Raw genomic sequence first — 12,795 nt, forward strand, 5'->3', positions numbered from 1 at the left:
CTTATGTATATATTAAATCTTGAACACTCTTAGCGAAATTTCTAGTTGCTTATGCAGGTTTTGACAATTTATGTTAATTAAGGTTCAACTTCATGACGTTGTGGATTGAATACTGCTTTCATAGAATGAATGTTAGCTAGCTGATCTAACCTCTTATTCTAAAAATAAGAATCGTTCACTCTACCAGTGAACTCTTTTTCTTCACTAAATGGTTCTGAAGGTTGTTATTACTTCTGGGGGTGCAATAATGATTCAAAAAGTACTGACGAAACATTACGACAAAAAAAAAAAAAAAATGGTCTAATGGAAGAAAAGTTTAGAACTAGAATTGGTGGGGTGCGCCAGGCCAAGGCATTAGTGCAACGCCAAGGTGACATTTGAAGGACCCGATAGCAAGCTACCGTGGTGGACCTTCCCCCATAAAAAATAGAGTTAATATCGTGTGAGTCGATGACTCACATATCAGATATTAAACTGATAAGAACAGATACTACACTTGATCTTAGCCAAAAGGCCGAGAAAGGTATGCTTTTTCACGTATTGTGCGGGCTTTATTATACCCCACTTCTTATGCAGAAGCTCTCATATCCAGTCAGTGTGGGACTAAAAGAGCTTCTATACTTTTCTCCAAGATCTAAGATTCACTAATCACTTCGATCTGGTTTTATATTAAACTAATTCTATCCCTTAATCATCTATAATATAATACTAGTGTCATTTGGCCCGTGCTAAGCCCGGGCCCAAACCGATATTAAAAATTAATTTTTTAGATATATATTAAACTTTTTTTTAGCTCTTACTTCTTGTTTATGTAATATCAATTTGACACTTTCTAAAGAATTCTAAAATATTATAGTACAAAAAGGTATCTGAAAGTTAAAGTAAAATATTTTTCTTGGTTTATATATTAAATTTTTAAAAAATAAAAAATCAAACAAATGATTTTTTTTTTTCTAATTTCCTTTTTACTGAATTTTTTGAGTTTTTCATATGTTAAATTAAATTTCCTTATATCTCTGACTTGAACGCATATTAGCTGATTCAATTTTTGCAAAAAAACATTACAATATTCAATTAATGTAAAAAGTATTTAATGCATATTGTTGTACGATAATTATTAAAGTTAACTTATAAAAATATAAATAATTAAAAGCCTTGGTATTACAAGATATTTTTGTAGGTGTTCTTTCAAACTAAACCACATAAAAAGTGCTGAAAATTGAATGAAATTAAATTGTTCTCACTTCAAGCTTTCTTTCTTTTCAAGAAATGCATGTTTAAAAATACTTAATGTTTTTTTCCTTATTTTTTTTAATTTAATGAACTCTTTTTATGGAATGTACATTGTAATAACATTTTCATGTTAAACTTAAATATTTAATCCTAAATAATATAAAATATTGACTATCCCGTATTTTTCAAAATATTTTAATACTAAAATATGTGTGAATTTTTTATTTTTTTTACAATTTTTTAGTGTTATTACTATTTGGAGATCAAATTATATTTTCTTTAACTAAAGTTTGTTCCAAATATTTTCAATATATATATATATATATATATATATATGAAACAGTGTTTATAGTTCCTCTTTTAATATAGTCATTTATTAGGTAAATTTAATCTTAAAAGTGTGTGCATGTAAAATTAGATGAGTTAAGCCATACTTCGGAATTCAGTTTTTGATAGAGATGGAAGGACTATAATATACATTTTTGATACGTTTTTAAAATATTTAACAATGATATAAGTTATTTGTGTTAATTTTTTTTGATATAAAATTTAATCCTATCCTAAGCGAAAACTTATTTTATTACTTATGTTTGCAAGCACGCCCTACATAAAATTACCGGAGAAAATAAAACAAACAAAACTTTACGTTCAATCGGACGAATAATAACTTACAATAGCAAATGATATGAGGACTACAAAAAAGGGGTATTCTCCCTTATATAGTAGTAATTTTTTATCATCTTTGTGCATAGGTGTTTATTTTATATGACATCATCACTATTCATAACTTTTTAAGCATTTTAAAGAGGCTCAAAGTTTACTGTATTTACCAAATTAAATGTGACAACTTTAAGTAATAAAGGAATAAAGTAGGGATAAAAATAAAACATACAAAAAAGTATAGTCCTACTTAACCTGCAAAAAGTTGATCTAAAGGGCTATGTAAAAAGGGTTTGGAAGTATTTCAATTTACTGGAAAGACACTTTGGTCTGCAAAGTAAGAAATAGCAAATGTAAGGGCATATGTGGAAAAACAAATCATTTTGGTTAGCAAACTTCACAACCAAATAGTTAGAATGTGACTAAGGACGACAAAATCATTACTTTGGCACTTATATATAATAGTAATATTTGATGAAAGAGCAATGAATTGCTTCATTAAGAAGTTAATATACTGAGTTTAAGAGCTTGAAGAAGCTTCTTTAAACTCACAATATTGCAGTTTAATTTTGTCGGCTGCAAATTATTTCCAACTCTCTTGCTCCAAACTATTTTGCTTTTAGTGGGAGCTCAATGAAACATATTCACCCTCCGATATTTGGCATATAGACATTACTCCCTCCGTCCCAATTTATGTGGTAATTTTTAGCTTTCTAGAGTCAATTTGACTAAAATATGAAGCTAAATTGGATTAGATTAACTTAATATTTTAAGATTAAAATTTATATATTTGAAAACTACATGAAAAGTATTATAAGTAACAACTTTTCTCATATTAGTTTGGTAAAAAAAAAAAGCATTTTAAAATGTTGGTCAAAGTTCATGCAGTTTAGATCTCGAAAAGCGAAAAATATCACATAAATTGAAACAGAGTAGTATTTTACGCCTTAGAAATGAATCAAGGCACATAAATGACTACATAGATCCACCAGTGTAAGTCATTAGAGTACTGAATAATAAGTGACATCTTCATATCAACTTATTGATATCAAAAATAGCTTAGACATAAGACTTTTCTGATAAATGCAGTAGAAGACAAGAAATTCCTTGTCCAACAAGCACCAGTGGTCTAGTGGTAGAATAGTACCCTGCCACGGTACAGACCCGGGTTCGATTCCCGGCTGGTGCATGACATGAGTGCTGTGAAGATAATTGCGCAATATGTGATGATTGGGGTCTTCACAATGTCTGATATCAGATCACAAAATAGCGCATCTGAGCCTCTCATTTTTTCTTAGATCTATTTTTTTCTCTTAATTCTTTAGTTTGTCTAACTAAACACTACGTAGGCGATGCTGAAAAGATATTGTATAAGCATTTTATCATTTTCAATTACTATATTACTTGCAAAGTACATATTCTTTATATCAAAAGCATTAGTTTGTCTAACTAAACACTACGTAGGCGATGCTGAAAAGATATTGTATAAGCATTTTATCATTTTCAATTACTATATTACTTGCAAAGTACATATTCTTTATATCAAAAGCATGTAAAATGTAACCGCTGAGCAGTATAGTATGATCCAACAAACTAGAGGTTTGGGGTTACTGGGACTTCAAATACAGAATATCTGTGTTGATTGAGAGTCATATTTGTGGTTATAGTTAGCTTTACCGGTTTAGAGATCACCCAATCAATATAAATAAGCATGTTTTGATGAGACATATACGAAAACGATGCATGATAATACTTGGAGCAGCATATTTAATACAAAAGAAGAAGAAGAAGAAGAAGAAGAAGAAGAAAGCATTGTAAATCGTAACAAGAATCATGATGAAAAAAACATTCTAAGATGTAGTTTGTTGGTGTATGAAATCATTTCAACTCATGACTAGCGGTATGTTCGTACCATATGCAGGTTGTTTGATCCGAAGGGAGTTGGAAGATATTGTGACACTTTATATTTGATTGAGATTCGACTTAATGAAAAGCAAAATATTTTGTGTATTGAATTGTTCTTCATAGAATGAATGTTAGCTAGCTAATCTAAGCTCTTATTCATAAAATAAGAATACTGGTGCATGACATGAGTGCTGTGAAGATAATTGCGCAATATGTGATGATTGGGGTCTTCACAATGTCTGATATCAGATCACAAAATAGCGCATCTGAGCCTCTCATTTTTTCTTAGATCTATTTTTTTCTCTTAATTCTTTAGTTTGTCTAACTAAACACTACGTAGGCGATGCTGAAAAGATATTGTATAAGCATTTTATCATTTTCAATTACTATATTACTTGCAAAGTACATATTCTTTATATCAAAAGCATTAGTTTGTCTAACTAAACACTACGTAGGCGATCTTATTGTATAAGCATTTTATCATTTTCAATTACTATATTACTTGCAAAGTACATATTCTTTATATCAAAAGCATGTAAAATGTAACCGCTGAGCAGTATAGTATGATGATTGAGCCCCCTCCACCACAAACTAGAGGTTTGGGGTTACTGGGACTTCAAATACAGAATATCTGTGTTGATTGAGAGTCATATTTGTGGTTATAGTTAGCTTTACCGGTTTAGAGATCACCCAATCAATATAAATAAGCATGTTTTGATGAGACATATACGAAAACGATGCATGATAATACTTGGAGCAGCATATTTAATACAAAAGAAGAAGAAGAAGAAGAAGAAGAAGAAAGCATTGTAAATCGTAACAAGAATCATGATGAAAAAAACATTCTAAGATGTAGTTTGTTGGTGTATGAAATCATTTCAACTCATGACTAGCGGTATGTTCGTACCATATGCAGGTTGTTTGATCCGAAGGGAGTTGGAAGATATTGTGACACTTTATATTTGATTGAGATTCGACTTAATGAAAAGCAAAATATTTTGTGTATTGAATTGTTCTTCATAGAATGAATGTTAGCTAGCTAATCTAAGCTCTTATTCATCAAATAAGAATACTTCCGCTCTGTGAACTGTTTTTTCACTTCATTGTCCTGAAGTTTTTTCTTACATTTGTGGTTTCTTCTCTCAAAAAGTACAGAGGAATATTACGACAGGAAAAAAAAGTCTAATGAGAGAAAAGTTATAGAACTAGAATTGGTGGGGTGCACCAGGCCAAGGCAATAGTGCAACACCAAGGCGACACTTGAAGATCCCGATAGCAAGCTACCGTGGTGGACCTTCCCCCTTAAAAAATAGAGTTAATATCGTGTGAGTCGATGACTCACATATCAGATATTAAACTGATAAGAACAGATACTACACTTGATCTTAGCCAAAAGGCCGAGAAAGGTATGCTTTTCCAAGTATCGCGCGGGCTCTTTTATACTTCAACTCCTTACTGGTAAGTTTTTCTGTCCGGTCAATGTGGGACTAGAGACTAGAAGGGCTTCTATACTTTTCTCCAAGAGATAAGATTCACTAATCTCTTCTGGTTTTATATTAAACTAATTCTATCCCATAATCGTCTATAGTATAATAGATTAAATATGAAGGTTAATATACTGGGTTTAGGAGCTTGAAGAAGCTTCTTTAACTTACATTTTGTTGTCTGCAAACTTACTCCAAAATTTTTGCTTTGATCAGTAGAAGCTGAAACAGTAGATCATTTTGTAAGGTTAGTTTAATTCTTCAATATTCAGTTGAACAAAGAGAGCTTCCCAATGCCAAAAGATTTCATCAAATTTTACTGCTTTTGCTAAAAATCTACTAACATTCTGCTATAACGAAACTAAAGAAGGACCCCTGTGACACTTCACTAGACTTTTCCTTATATAACCAAAAATATTATTTATCCCACTATTTATGCACTATATGTCAACGAATTATGGAGATCTCCTTCCCTCCGCTTAGCTCCGCCACTGGATGGGGTGCTCAATGAATGACATTTAAACATTACAGTATTTTAGGCCTTGGAAATGCATCAAGGCATATAAAGAACTATATAGATCCGCCAGTTTAAGTCAATTAGAGAGTAATTTCCTTCATCTGTCCTTTTACAATAATTCTCTTTTATTTTGTGACAAATAGACAAACAAACAACAACATACCCACTATAGTCTCACAAATGGGATCAGGGGATGGTGAGCTTTACGCAGATCTCATTTGTAATATGTTAGACGCCAATATATTGATATCAAATAGACATGGGAATAAAATGAAATTCTTTGGCCATCAAGCACCACTTGTCTAGTGGTAGAATAGTGCCCTGCCACAGTACTTACCCGGGTTCGATTCCAGGCTGGTGCATGCTGAGTTTGTCTAACATTAACTTAAAGTTCAATGTGAAAATGATATTAGGATCTCATACTAAAAACTACATAGGCGATGCTCAAAAGAAATTATGCGGAATATCTGTGTTGATTAAGAGTCATATTTATGGTTCTTGTTTAGAAGAAGAAGAAGAAAGCATTGTAAATCATAATAGGAATCATCATGCAAAAACATTTGAAGATGTAGTAACTTTTTGTTGGTGTATGGAATTGTTTCAAGTCACTGGCGGTGTGTTTGTACACTATGCAGGTTGTGAGGTTTAGCCTTATGACAGGAAAAATATTTTGCGGATTAAATTGTTCTTCATAGAATGAATGTTAGCTAGCTGAATCTTACTTAACTCTCTATCAATGAACTGTTTCTTCACTTGATTGTCCTGAAGTTTTTGTTACGATAATGAGCAAACATTACAACAAAACAAAAAAAATCTAATGATAAAAGTTTATAACTAGAATTGGTGGGGTGCGCCAGGCCAAGGCAATAGTGCAACGCCAAGGCGACACATGAAGGCCCCGATAGCAAGCTACCGTGGTGGACCTTCCCCCTAGAAAAATAAAGTTAATATCGTGTGAGTCGATGACTCACATATCAGATATTAAACTGATAAGAACAGATACTACACTTGATCTTAGCCAAAAGGCCGAGAAAGGTATGCTTCTAAATGTTTCGCTTGGGCCCTTTTATATACCACTTCCAAATTGCAGCTCCTCTATGCAATCAGTGTGGGACTAAGAAGTAAGAAAACACCTAAAGGAAAGTGCAAACATATATTAAAAATTGATGGCCTTTTCCACTTGTTGCAGCAGCACATGATGTTCTCAAGTAAAAGTAATAAATATAATATTACTAGGTTTATGCCCGCGCTCCACCCCACGTTTGACAGATACGAGGTACAAGTACAGGAAATGATTTTTTATTCACTGTAATGTTTGTATATTCTCTATGCAGCTTGTAATTTAGATGTTTCAGGAACTAATTACGTAAATTGGTCATGTGACCATATGGCTTAATTAGCATAAAAAAACAATCAACCCCATTCATTGTTATGGAATTATATAGTAGGCATATGAAGAATACTGATTAAATTGGTTATGTAGTGCCAGTTGTTTCTTTAATGATTCAAAAAATGACTTATTCAATCGGCAGTTTTTGCGATAGTTAAAAATGATTATGCTATTGTTTGTTAGAGATGGCAGTCCAATTTCTTTTAAACTGCAGTAGTATAGGAAAAGGAAAGTTGAGACTTTAGATTTTATGTTTTTCCTCTGTCTAAGGAGGAACTCTAAAAGATCAATAGTGTAGTGATGGGAAAACTAAGTTCTGTTCTGATGCTAATAACTGCAGTATACCAAGGTGAATTTCATAAATGATTTGTTTGTCCTTAAATAATAAGCAACTGAAGAAGTTTGAATAGCTTAAAGAGAACATTATAATATATAGCTAGTGTTATACTAGAAGTTTAGCATACAACCATTGGATCATTGTTAGCAAAATGTTTAATGATAAGAGGGGTGTGGTGAATGGATGAGATTCCTCCGCATCGTTTCGCCTTAGATGGGCCCTATGCAGGGTGAATATCAACTTAGTCAGGCTGGTTTCTTCTAGATATCAAATAGTTATACCAAAAAAGAAAAATCGTTTAATACCCAATTACACAACTTTCTTAGTCAAGATTTGTTATTTCTATTTAGTCTTATAACAAAGAACACTACTAACGAGTGGAATATAGTAATGAAGTTAAGCTCTACAAAGTGATGAATTGGTTATCTTCATCATGCTTTCAGCTTGCTATATTTTCTACTCATAGTTGACAGTAAAAGAGCATCGATAAATGTTACCACCAATAAAAGGTTGACTACTGAAAATAAGTTTAGAACTAGAATTGGTGGGGTGCGCCAGGCCAAGGCAGTAATGCAACACCAAGGCGACACATGAAGGCCCCGATAGCAAGCTACCGCAGTGGACCTTCCCCCTTAAAAAATAGAGTTAATATCGTGTGAGTCAATGACTCACATATCAGATATTAAACTGATAAGAACAGATACTACACTTGATCTTAGCCAAAAGGCCGAGAAAGGTATGCTCTTCCAAGTTTTGCCCGGGATGTTTTATATTCAGCTTCTTACATAGGAACTCTTCTGACAAGTCGATGTGGGACTAGAAAAGCTTCTATACTTCTCTCGAAGATATAAGATTCATTAATCTCTTCTGGTTTTATATTAAACTAATTCTATCCCATTAATCGTCTGTAGTATAGTAATAGCTTAATTCTGAAGGTTAATACATTGGGTTTAGGAGGTTGAAGAAGCTTATTTTTAACTAGCAATATTACAGTTTTCAATTTGTGGCTGCAAAATATTTTCAACTCTCTCCTACTCCAAAATTTTTGCTTTCAGTAGGAGCTAAGCAGAGAGAGTTTGCCAGTGCTAAAAGATTTCACAAGTTTAAGTCAATTAGTGAGTAATTTCCCTCATTTGTCCTTTTATGGTAATTCTCTCATATTTTATTTCAATAAACTGAAATACTAAGTTACATGTTCAATATAATCTAATCGACGTGAGAGTTACATGAAATTCTTAAACGATCGAGCACCAGTGGTCTAGTGGTAGAATAGTACCCTGCCACGGTACAGACCCGGGTTCGATTCCCGGCTGGTGCATTAAATGAGTGCTGTGAAGATATGTTGTGCACTGTGTGAGAACTTGGGTCTTCACCGTGTCTGATATCAGATGACAAAATAGCACATCCGAGCCTCACTTTTTTCTGAAAAGAAATTGCGTAAGCATTTTATCGTTTTCAATTATAATTATTGCAAAGTACATTTTCTTTTATATCAAAAACATGTAAAATGTGGACACGAAAGAAAGATAGAGGATGATTGAAATACTCTCCACCACTAGCTAGAAGTTTGGGATTACTAGACTTCAAATAGGGAATATTTATGTTGATTGAGAGTAATATTCGTGGTTATTGTTAGTTTTACCAGTTTAGAGATCACACAATCAATATGAATAAGCATGGTTTGTGAGACTTATATATGAGATGATGCAAAATAATACTTGGTGCAGCATATTCAATTCTAAAATGTAGTAATACACTTTGTTGGTGTATGAAATCGTTCGTCCCATATGCAGGTTGTTTGATCCGAAGGGAGTTGGAAGATATTGCTGGCACTTTATAATAATTGAGGCTTGACTTCGTGACAAGAAACATGTTGTGGATTGAATTTGTTCTTAATTCATAGAATGAATATTAGCTAGCTGGTCTAAGCTCTTATTAATAAAATAAGAATACTTCAATTTACCAGTGTACCGTCTTTTTTCACTAAATTGCCCTGAAAGATTTTCTTACTTTTGGGGGTTCGATAATGATTCAAAAAGTACGGAGGAAACATTAATGAAAGAAAAGTTTAGAACTAGAATTGGTGGGGTGTGCCGAATTTTTTTTAAATAAGGCAATAAAGTGCAACCAAGGCGACACTTCAAGGCCCCGATAAATTCAAGCTAATGGTTATCGTGTGAAGGTGGACCTTTCCCCCTTAAAAAATAGAATATCGTAAATGAATGACTCACGATCGGATTATTAAGAAAATATACTACACTTGATCTTAGCCCAAAGGCCGAGAAAGGTATGCTTTTCCATGATTTTCTTGGACTCTTTTGTATCATGCTCTTATTTAATACGAGTTCTCTTGTCCGTTCATGTGGGACTAAAGAGCTACTATTTAAATAAGCAAAGGGAAATTGAGGGATAATATAATATTAAAAATTTGCTCCTTTATTTAAATAGTTGAATGGATCCTCAATTCTAGTCCTAAGCTTTTCTAGCATTGGAACAAAAGAGTTGTGTAATGTGAGTTTGATGAGATAGTATAACCCAAATTGGTTCTTTAATTTATCCTCCTCAACTCCATGAAAGTAAGTTCTTAGGTTGTCTTTTATAGTTATAAAGATTATAATATAATATCAACAAAGAAAAAAAGTAAAAGAATTTGCACAATGAGTTTTCTTTATTACAAGAAAGTTGTACTTAACATAATCCTTTGTATATTATTTTGTTTGTATATCAAATTGTAAATCTTGTGAAGGACAATTTACTAAGTTGTGATGGAGATATTTTGGATCGGATAGTTCCCCAAAAACTTCAATTGAGAAGATCTTTACAAAGAAGAATGAAATGACAATGAAACATTGAAGATAGCAGGCAATTCCTCCAGAGATCTTATCACCTGAAGTTGAATGTGATACAATTCTTTGATGATTTATGTATTTTGCTTATGGCTCTATATGTGAGCGTGTGCGAGGTGGGTGAAAAGTGAAAATGTGAGGGTGGTTAGGTGTGTGAGTAAAAATTAGGTTTTTTTTATTTTTTCTTTTTAGCCACTATTTAGAATCTAATACTAGGAAAATAGTCACTCTTTAACGTCGATATAAAATTTGGACACAAATATTCCTATTTAAAACAAGGAAAAACTCTAGGAACGACTACTGGAGTTTCAACAATTCCAGTTGATGAGTGTGTTATCGTTCAAGAAGGAAGAACTCGAGCGCACTTTACTGAATTAATAGTAGGAACAATTATTTTTGCATTTTCAAGTTAGACTATCTTTGATTTTAAAGTGCTAGTTATTCTTCTACAAGATTGAACTTAATCCCAAACAAAACAATGAAATGCAAAAATAACATAGAACTAGAATTGATGGGAGTTCATTTGCTTTTTTTTTTTTGTGCCAAGGCGGTATTTCAAATGAGTGCAAAGTGTCAAATAAGGCATATTACTCGAATTATGTACTTTTATTAACCGAACTCAACCACCAAAAACAGTTCCTTCCCCCTTAAAACATTCATTAATATCGTGTGAGTCTTGGCCCACATATCAAATATTAAATCCAAAAGAACGAGAACTACAAAGCCCCTATCTTAGCCAAAAAATCCATCACCGGCCGAGAAAGGTAGAGAGACAAGTATTGTGCGGGCTATTTTATACCAGAGAGAGAGAAGGAGACTTTGCAGAGAGATGCTCTCATATCCGGATTGTGGGACTAAAGAAGAGAATTCTCCATCTCTCTTCAAGAGATAAGATTTTATATTTGAATAGGCTACATTTTTTAACCCCCTTATTTCTTTCTTGGATACAAATTTACTGGTCTTAATTTTCCTACAAAACGAGAAAATGTAGAATGATATGAAAAGAAAAGAATGGATGAGACAGTACTAACTCTAGTATATACTACAACTATACCAAGTTCATCTCCTAGAGAGTAGACAGATTTAGAAATATTTTTGATTATCTCTACTCTTTGTTTCTCCTACGATGATTCACCAGTTTCTGGTTTGTTTAAAGTAGTGCTATATGTTGTGGTCGTCTGTCTTGATCAAAGATTAATGAATGAGTAACTTGAAAGGGGTGCCTTACTAAAAAAAGTGCCTTACTAAAAAAAGTTTCAAGAATACGAGTATTCCGTTTCGTGGTGCTTGAAGAGAATCCCCCAAGTGCCTTAAACTAGCACCGAGAGAAATTTTAATCCTTCTTGTTCTGCTTTTGTAGCTATCTTAATGTCATTTGAAAATATTCAGATACCTTCCCCCAATTTTGTCTCTGTACGTAACACTAGCTTCTTCTTCTTCTTCTTTTTTTTTCCTTTTTTTTTTCCTTCCTTACGCCACCACCAAATTTGCCGCTGCCTTCACCTTCTATTTCATATCTGAAAAAACAGTCAAAAAACCACCACTACTTGTTGAAAGAAAGGTACTGGTGTTCCCTAATGGAGAAGAAGGGTGATTGATTTCTGATGGTGGAACGATTTTAAGGGTCGTGCAGCTTGTGGAGAAACTAATGGGAAGGCTTTATTGGGGACAGTAGGATGATTGGCGGCTTGTAAAGTTGCACTTTATTATTAAAATGTTAATTAGATCAATTTAATATTTTAAAATTAAAATTTCAAATATTAAAAATATTATACTTAATTTAAAAATTGTTCATACCAAATAGAACACTATTAATAGGGAATTTAAAAAGAAAGATTAAGTCCTTGGAATGAACTTCGTAGTGGTTATGCCTTTTCCTAAACACATAGGAATATCGCAATACCCTTCATGGTTTCCAATCACTGACAGAGTGTTCATACAATAGAAAATTCCTGGATTATATTATTCTTTATAAAACAAATTAGGTTTAATAATGAAAAGAAAATTTTAGAACTAGAATTGGTGGGGTGCGCCAGGCCAAAGGCAACAGTGCAACGCCAAGACGACACTTGAAGGCCCCAATAGCAAGCTACCGTGGTGATCTTTCCCTCTTAAAAAATAAAGTTAATATCGTGTGAATCGATGACTCACATATCAGATATTAAACTGATAAGAACAGATACTACACTTGATCTTAGCCAAAAGGCCGAGAAAGGTATGCTTTTTAAAGTTTCACTTGGGCCCTTTTATATCATGTTTCTTTAATGTGAGTTCTCTTGTCCATTCGATGTGGGAATAGAAGAGCTATTTAAATAAGCAAAAGGTAAGTGAAGACAAAAATTAAAAATCTGCTCCTTTCTTTTTCTTTAAATAAGCTGAAGTGCACCCCACCAATTCTAGTCCAATGCTTTTCTTGGATTGGA

The 12,795-nt window shown here is 32.9% G+C and overlaps 9 non-coding genes and 1 pseudogene across 9 annotated transcripts; 4 read left to right on the top strand and 6 right to left on the bottom strand.

Moving 5' to 3' along the window:
- Positions 1-331: 331 nt before the first annotated feature.
- On the bottom strand, positions 332-527 carry LOC132041239 (U2 spliceosomal RNA). Its single transcript, XR_009410945.1, has one exon. It is a non-coding gene; the product is annotated as a U2 spliceosomal RNA (small nuclear RNA).
- A 2,484-nt stretch (positions 528-3,011) lies between these two features.
- On the top strand, positions 3,012-3,082 carry TRNAG-GCC (transfer RNA glycine (anticodon GCC)). The gene has a single exon. It is a non-coding gene; the product is annotated as a tRNA-Gly (tRNA).
- An 8-nt stretch (positions 3,083-3,090) lies between these two features.
- On the top strand, positions 3,091-3,176 carry LOC132041308 (small nucleolar RNA snoR114). Its single transcript, XR_009411003.1, has one exon. It is a non-coding gene; the product is annotated as a small nucleolar RNA snoR114 (small nucleolar RNA).
- An 810-nt stretch (positions 3,177-3,986) lies between these two features.
- On the top strand, positions 3,987-4,072 carry LOC132041309 (small nucleolar RNA snoR114). Its single transcript, XR_009411004.1, has one exon. It is a non-coding gene; the product is annotated as a small nucleolar RNA snoR114 (small nucleolar RNA).
- A 940-nt stretch (positions 4,073-5,012) lies between these two features.
- LOC132041238 (U2 spliceosomal RNA) lies at positions 5,013-5,208 on the bottom strand. Its single transcript, XR_009410944.1, has one exon. It is a non-coding gene; the product is annotated as a U2 spliceosomal RNA (small nuclear RNA).
- A 1,434-nt stretch (positions 5,209-6,642) lies between these two features.
- LOC132041236 (U2 spliceosomal RNA) lies at positions 6,643-6,838 on the bottom strand. Its single transcript, XR_009410942.1, has one exon. It is a non-coding gene; the product is annotated as a U2 spliceosomal RNA (small nuclear RNA).
- A 1,232-nt stretch (positions 6,839-8,070) lies between these two features.
- On the bottom strand, positions 8,071-8,266 carry LOC132041237 (U2 spliceosomal RNA). Its single transcript, XR_009410943.1, has one exon. It is a non-coding gene; the product is annotated as a U2 spliceosomal RNA (small nuclear RNA).
- Positions 8,267-8,773: 507 nt separating this feature from the next.
- On the top strand, positions 8,774-8,844 carry TRNAG-GCC (transfer RNA glycine (anticodon GCC)). Its single transcript has one exon. It is a non-coding gene; the product is annotated as a tRNA-Gly (tRNA).
- Positions 8,845-9,609: 765 nt separating this feature from the next.
- On the bottom strand, positions 9,610-9,817 carry LOC132041248 (U2 spliceosomal RNA; annotated as a pseudogene).
- Positions 9,818-12,394: 2,577 nt separating this feature from the next.
- On the bottom strand, positions 12,395-12,591 carry LOC132041242 (U2 spliceosomal RNA). Its single transcript, XR_009410948.1, has one exon. It is a non-coding gene; the product is annotated as a U2 spliceosomal RNA (small nuclear RNA).
- Positions 12,592-12,795: the final 204 nt, after the last annotated feature.

The sequence above is a fragment of the Lycium ferocissimum genome, chromosome 12 (assembly GCF_029784015.1).
Source record: "Lycium ferocissimum isolate CSIRO_LF1 chromosome 12, AGI_CSIRO_Lferr_CH_V1, whole genome shotgun sequence".
Classification (NCBI taxonomy): domain Eukaryota; kingdom Viridiplantae; phylum Streptophyta; class Magnoliopsida; order Solanales; family Solanaceae; genus Lycium; species Lycium ferocissimum.